Source organism: Oryzias latipes, chromosome 3, assembly GCF_053564925.1.
Source record: "Oryzias latipes strain Hd-rR chromosome 3, Olatipes_Hd-rR_3.1".
Lineage (NCBI taxonomy): Eukaryota > Metazoa > Chordata > Actinopteri > Beloniformes > Adrianichthyidae > Oryzias > Oryzias latipes.
In genome coordinates, this window is record NC_136239.1 from 39,707,579 (window position 1) to 39,714,916 (window position 7,338).

At 40.1% G+C, this 7,338-nt stretch overlaps 1 long non-coding RNA gene across 1 annotated transcript; it reads left to right on the top strand.

Moving 5' to 3' along the window:
* Positions 1 to 3,568: 3,568 nt before the first annotated feature.
* Positions 3,569 to 5,230, top strand: LOC144991220 (uncharacterized). Its single transcript, XR_013655196.1, has 2 exons — positions 3,569 to 4,398; positions 4,471 to 5,230. It is a non-coding gene; the product is annotated as an uncharacterized LOC144991220 (long non-coding RNA).
* Positions 5,231 to 7,338: the final 2,108 nt, after the last annotated feature.

A 7,338-nucleotide genomic window follows, 5' to 3' on the forward strand; every position in this document is an offset into this window, starting at 1 on the left:
TGTTTTCCATTGCAGTTTTACGAAATATATCAATTTGGATACTCCTAAAAAACCACCTCCTCCAAGTGAAAACTTTTTTTTTAACAGATGACGTTTTTTTTTTTTTTTTTTAATTGTCGCATTTCCATTAGGAAACAACTTTATTATTGCAAATCTAATTTGCACAATTTTATAGTCAGTGGACACAAAGCTTGAGAATTCTTCTGAAACTAGTACAGCAGACACTTAAATAAAAATGGGTTTCTGTATGTAAAACTGTTTTAAACTGAAATGATTTCTCCCGGAAAGAAATTTTTTTTGTCTTGTTGGCACAAAACAAACAAACAAACAAACAAACAATACTCTATTGGAGTTCCATAATTCCCATGCCTGTTCTGGAAAATATTTTACTGCTGCTAATCTATTCACAGCATTCTTCAATTTTTCTCATATGTAAAAAAGTAATTTTACTTTTTGTAACTTTATCCAGATACTTTTGTTACTTCACTTTTTCTATATTTTATTAATCTAATTTGTCACATCTTTAATTTTCAATGACATCTTGCTTTTTCCTTTTTTTGTTTTTTAATGAGTTGATAAAACATTTATGTTTTATCTCGAACGATTCCGTACTCAGTTATCAGAGATTCACTCCAAAAACATTAAATTACTTTAATTCAATTTAGTTCAAATTCAACATCAAAAAATCATTTTTTAAGTTTTTACTCCAAAAGCATGTGGAGTTGTTATGGAATTCATTTTTGCTGAAAGTAGAATTTAAGATTTGAGAGAAGAATTTCAGGTTGAAGAAAATCTATTTTTGGTTTGAAAACATAGAAGAACCAACCAAGGAAACATTCATTTTAGAATTTCTTATTTCAGAGTCAGAATTTCCTTTATTATCAATGTATGCAAAACAAAATATGACACTCCCAAGGCGTTTAAAAGAATAAAAGTCAGAATTATTTAAAAAAAGTTTTAAATATAAAAAAATAAAAAATGATTAAAAATATATAAAAGTCTAAAATATGTATATTCAGTGTCGCCAAAGGAAAATAATAGACTGTGCTCTGACCATAAAGTGATGTAAATGATAAATAACCTATGGTTTCACTTATATAAACATATTTGGTTTTGATACGAGTTATCCATATTTTAAGCCCCGCCCACCTGTCTTCTATGTCAGAAGCCTATTCTGCCGAGGATTTTTCATTCTTTCCACCAGCTTCTCTGAGTAACACCTCTCTTTTAGCAGCAAAGTCCTCAGATCTGCAGATGTTTTCTGGGTTAGAGCACTGAGCTGCATCAGAGGAGGAAGCGTCTGAGCGGCGTGGAGACACTTATCAGAGAGTGGCCCCATTTCCTGCACAAAGAAGCAAAGCCAAGGATGCTAGCAGCTGTGAGGGCACATGCGAAGGCTGGAGGACTTCCTCTAACAGGATGAACATATTCGTCTTCAAACCCAGAGATAGGCCCATTGATGCTAATAAATGAGCACAACCGTGCTCCTTTTTTGGTTTACACAAAACATTGAAGCATTTGTGCTTTTAGTGTGTGTAATGTGCATTAAAATTGATGCTGGATGATGAAACCGTGACATTAATGACCTCCCTTGTTATGAAACCGAGGCGGCCCTCTTCTGCTCTCGGGGCTGTTATCTGGACCCTCCTCACTAGACGCCGGCACTCACACATTATCGACTTTCATTTAGACAACTTAATGTTGGCAGACGATTCACAGCCGCTCCATCACGGACCCTCCAGTTCAGACACACGAGTGCACCTCGCTGTAATCTGCCTTCATCTCTCACGCTCTCCTCTGTTCTGCTCTTAGAAATTAATTTTTCTTTCTCTTAAACAGCTCGTGAGCGGCAGAATTAATGGAGGGGGAGCGCTGCGCTGATCAATCAGACTTCACTAAATGTGCACACAAGCAGCACAAACACATTTCCCACCAACGGTTTTCCCTTTTCCGCCCCCATCGTTCCATTACCTCTTGGTAGTCGGCCAGTCAAAAGGGGATAAAAATTGCCGCTCAGACATCATATGTTAGATGTGATTTGTTGAGCAGGAAGCCCGACAATTCCCAGAGACTCACGCAGCCGAAAATCAGGCCTGTTACGGCGGCGGCGGCGGCTGTTCACCGGGTGGAAAATGGTCACCTGGGCAGGGACAAAGAAAACCGGGCAGAAAGTGTCGTAAATAGCCTGAGATATATGGAACTGCATGATCCAAACAGTTTAAAGATGTGGGCTTGGGTCCAAAAAAAAGTCCCAGTCAAGAGTGTTTGCAGGGATTTTTTCACGTTTAACAAATCAGCAGTTTGTAACGTTTAATAGTGAAGTTTTTGTGTTAGAACAAGGAGCAATCTTCTCTATCTCTAGCCTACAGGAAACTCAGACACTGGAATTTAAAAACGTTGGTAAGTTGTCAGCGTTTTTCTATCAAATGACAAAATGTTTATGGCATATTTCAGGGCAGTGAGGGAGAGTGAGTTTAGCTATTGGTTTGGAACACAGCATTATGCTTCTCAAGTGTTCATCAACAAACACAAAAATAGAAATGTCATTCAATTTGTGTCACAAAAATCTCTAAAAACTGTGTGGAATTTTTGAAAATTTGTTGCAAACTCCTTTTTTTGTTCTGTTTTAGTTTAGCATCAAAGGATCGCAATGATTTCTGCAAAAACCTTTTTTTATTCGTGATACCAATTTGCAATCAGCAGGAATGGAAAACAAAAAAAAGGTGGTAACCAAAGTGTGTGTACACAGACATGCATTTCTGTTTTTATTTATCTACACCCCTCTGACTATCTTAACCCAGTGAAATTTCGGTAAAAAATAAAATTTTGGTGTGATAGTGACAAACAAAGAACTAAAAGAGTGTGTTAAAGAATAACCTCTGTATTTAATTTAAAGGCTTTATCCAAACTTTAAAGAATTGTTCAAAGAAATGTTGCTGATTTTATTTCAGATACTCTAAAAAGAAAAATGGGACAAAGGATTGGAAAAAAAAAAAAACATATGTACACAAAAATCCAAAAGGGAGTGGGAAGAAGTAAAAGCCTTGTAAATTCTCATCTCCATGTCCAAAACCACTTATTTTACTACACGCAGTGCACCCACTATCTGTTATATTCCTGGTTCCTCTCTAATAAATACACATTCAATCTCAGATACACACATAGACGCATCAAACGTGTGTACAGTTAGATAAACACACAGAAATAAACACACATGGAAACACCCAACACACATTTGTCATCTTAATATGCACCAGTTCCAAATGCATCCCAACACAAAATCCAAATGAATATTCATAAATCTTTTACCATTAATCTGAGAACTGGATTGAGCCAGAGTCACGTCACCAAAAGAAAAGTACTTATTTCCAGTTCCAAACAGTCGGTTCAGTTGCTTTTATTTATTTATTTTTTAATCTGCCGTGATGCAGACACCGCCATGTTGAAGCCAGATGCTGTCAGTAAGCAGTGGCTGGTTCGAGTCGGTATGAGTCAGTGTTTCTATAGCAACCACTCTCACCAGTCAGAAGTGAGCTTGTTGGAAGGCCACACCCCTAACACTTGAAAGTGGACTAAACAAAATCTGTCAGTCAAATGTTTTGGACGTAGAGGCATCTGATTGGTCAGTATACAGTTTGTCACTTGAACTACAGAAACAACATCAAAAAACGAGGATTATCAAGAAAAGTATCAGAGCAAGAATGACTCTTCTGAGTGTTACAATGACTGAGTAACAGCTGTTTAGTTCTCTATAGAAGTCAATGGGATTTTGGCTTCTTGGAGACTTCCTGTGTGGAATGCAGGGGAGGTTGGGGGGGTCATGCAGTCCAGTTCTCTGGTACAGTCAATGATATGTAATGCCCGACGATGGATGTCGTGGAAGTGCTAACTGCCCGACTTTGGCAAATTCCAATTATTTTTATTAATAGACACCTTGAAGAGCATTATCCTGCTCACACAGCTGTCACAAGTGAAATGAATAATAAATGAAATATTAGTGGTTTAATCTTCTTCTTTTTTTAAGGAGGCCATTTGATACACAGTGTGACGCATTGCCTCGCTCTTCTGCAGTTAATGTGTATGAGGACTAACCTGCGGAGGAAAGTGGTAAATATGCTCTACAAACTATTTATAAAGTAAAGTCAACATCGCTGTTGATGGCAACGTTTAATAGAGATCTCGACATGTCCACTATAGACATTTGACCTTTTCCACTGTCTTTGCTTTTGTGATAAACTATGGAATAACGTCTGTCCACCTATGTTCCAAGTTTCTGTTGCCATGGTTACCAACTTGTGTTTAGGTCAGAGCAATACAATACAACATTCAGGCTATGAGACCGTAACCGTTTTTTAGTAGTCACCTATCAATGGACACCCTGCAGCCGATCAGCATCGAGTATGATATAATTGTTTATATCTATCAACAATCATGTGTCAATATTTATTTCTAAACTCTCAAGTTTTTTAGGGGTTGTCGTCTATTGCCAGTGATGTATTTTGAGTGTGTTTGGTGACAGATGAGCTCAAATCGATGTGCCACCCTCTCTGCAACTCTCACGGATCATGCAGGAGAGGAAACAGCATGAACACTCTTTACTCTTTGGTATCCTCGTTTTTTTCACTTTATTCTGTAAAGTTTTCTGCCCCCACAGAGCAGTCCTCCCTCAGCCTCTTTCAGTCTGTCTCTTTCATCTTCCTCCAGCTGTCCCCCGAGGTGAAGGACGCCTGCAGATGAAAGACTCAAAGGAGACAAGTGGTACTGACGACAGCTCCCGCCGAGCTCGGGCCACCACACGCTGACTGACTGACTGACTGACTGACTGACTGACTGACTGACTGACTGACTGACTGACTGACTGACTGACTGACTGACTGACCTCTACTTAGGAACTCTGCGCACACACACACACACACACACACCTAGCTCTGCCCTGTCACCTTCTGCTCCATTACCTTTAATGCCATCAGATCCTGAGGATGTTAAACTAGTCAAACTGGCAGCAGAAGGAGACGCGGTTCACAGAGGAGAACATCAAGGATCAGCGAAGAACCAAAGCACGAAGCCGACGGGAGACTTTGACGTTGGTTTGAAATGACAAGCCTCAACACGCAACGTTAAAGGTTCAGACTGGACACATCAAAACAGGAAACGGAGAGGGCGCTGAAGATGACTTTGACAGACGGGTGAGACCAGGAGGTCGCTTTTTATATTCACAGGCTCAAGCAGGGTGGGGCGGAGAAAGGATCCTCAACAGAAGAGAGATGTTCAGGTTTCTCCAAACCTATTTGAAGAAATATCTGTAGCATAAAGTGCATCCATCTTCCAAAACCTTTGCCCGGAAAACTCAAAAGCTTTGGCAGTTTGCCGTTTGTTTTAAAACCAACCGATGACAGGGAAGTGGAAAATGTGGGCAACTGCATCAGCAGAATCATTCACTCCATAAAACATGATGACATAAACGAGGCGGATGACAGAGAGCCAGGAAACTGTTTTTCCAGCTTCACCACTGGTTTGGAGCTGGTCCTTCACTTGGAAAACTGCAACTCCCAACTCTCTGCTGCTGCAGAGGGACGAACATCCAACTGCTGGAGGTGAGTTTGGACAATTATGCACACGGAGAAAAGCAAAACAGGGAACGGCACGCTGACAGATGATGATAAAGAGACCCGGAGTGCTAATGTCCAAACACAGAAGAGGGTTTGTGTGATTAAGTCTTAACATCACAAATTAATGACAATGGAACAAAAAAACGCTCAAACTGTGAGGGTCTTTGGTTTGAGGCAAATCGAGACAAACTCTAAAGTGACCAGAAAAACTGCTTCTGTTTTTTTTTTTTTTTAGGGATTAGGAATCCACAAAAAGATCTAAAATGTTCAACTAGAAAAAATTAACAACGAAATGATTTTTGTAGAATCACTTGCTCCAATCACATTCTTATTTTACATATTTCGTTCATTTTAAAGTCAAATGTGATGCTACCTTTTGGCAGGATTTGTGTATTAAGCCATGGCCACATGTGTGGGGGGGTTGAACCATACGGGTGCTACGGGTTTGTCTGGGCCTGTGGAGAGACGAAGAGAGGAGCGTCTAAAAGACCCACTGCAAGGAAAATGTTGTCTTTGGCAGTTTTGACGTGTTCTTATTGCACTTTTTGATGAAGGAGGACATGTATAAAGAAAACTGAAATTAAATTAGCATTTTTGAGTAGTTCTTTATTATTCCTTATTATTATTCTAATAAGGAGCAGAAGAAAAATTGGCATATGAAAAAGGTTGTATTAGTACCGTATAAAATACACTGGGGGGCCACAAGCTCCCTGGTCTCAGAGAGCTCTCAGCAGTGGGGAGGGGAAGGGGGGCTGGGGCTGAACCACAGAAAATGGCCCTGTCCACAACTCAGAGGTGAATTTGCTCAGCATAAACTGTGTCCTAGAAAACGACACAGTTGTGTTTTTGTTTTTTGGCAAAAGGGGGCATAATCTTAATTAAAAGTCCGCTGCTAAAGGGGTGTGCAGGTTACTGCAGGTTCAGAGATGTCATGAAAATAGAACATACCATTATTGTGTGTGTGGTAAGTGTATTGTGAAGTATATTTTAGGATAATGGAAGTTAGACCCACTTATGTTTGTACGGCGTCCTTAAGTCGCACTCTAGTCGTCAGTGAGGTGTGAGTACTGGCTCCTTACTGACCGCTCTCAAATGTGGGTGTGTACTCCGTAAGTGTCCATAGGATGTCCACACAAGCTACACTCATGTGTCTAATGTCCTCATTTCAAACATTCATGCTGAACTCATGACGTGAACAGCACCAACTGGCTCCTTAGACAGTCTGCAGGCATTTGGGGGAGTTGAGAAACAGAAAAAAATCCGAACGACATACCTGAATCTCACTTCACCCTTAAATGTTCGCCACGACCTGTCGCTCCTATGCCCGTAGAAAAAAATGTGCGTGAACGCTTTGGCACTACAGGAAGTCTATAGTCTGTACAGGCTTGCCCAATTCCCCCCGAAAGCATCAATTATTGGGCTGTCGTGACTGAGGTTTAAGTCGTCAGAAGTGTGGATATCCCTCAGTTTTTGAATAATTTAAAAGACACAAAAACAAAGACATGCTGGACATTTGCCTCACCGACACCTCATATCATTTCAAATATGCAAAGAATATGAAAACATTTTGGCCTACAAACACAGCGGAACACGAGTGGGAAAGCTGGGCAGAAGGGAAGCTAGCGCTCAGCATTCACAGCACGGCACAATTAAGGCTGAGTGCTAACAGACACTCCCAGTTTAACCACATTACTCTTAAAAAATGTTACACAAACCAGAGACATCTCTG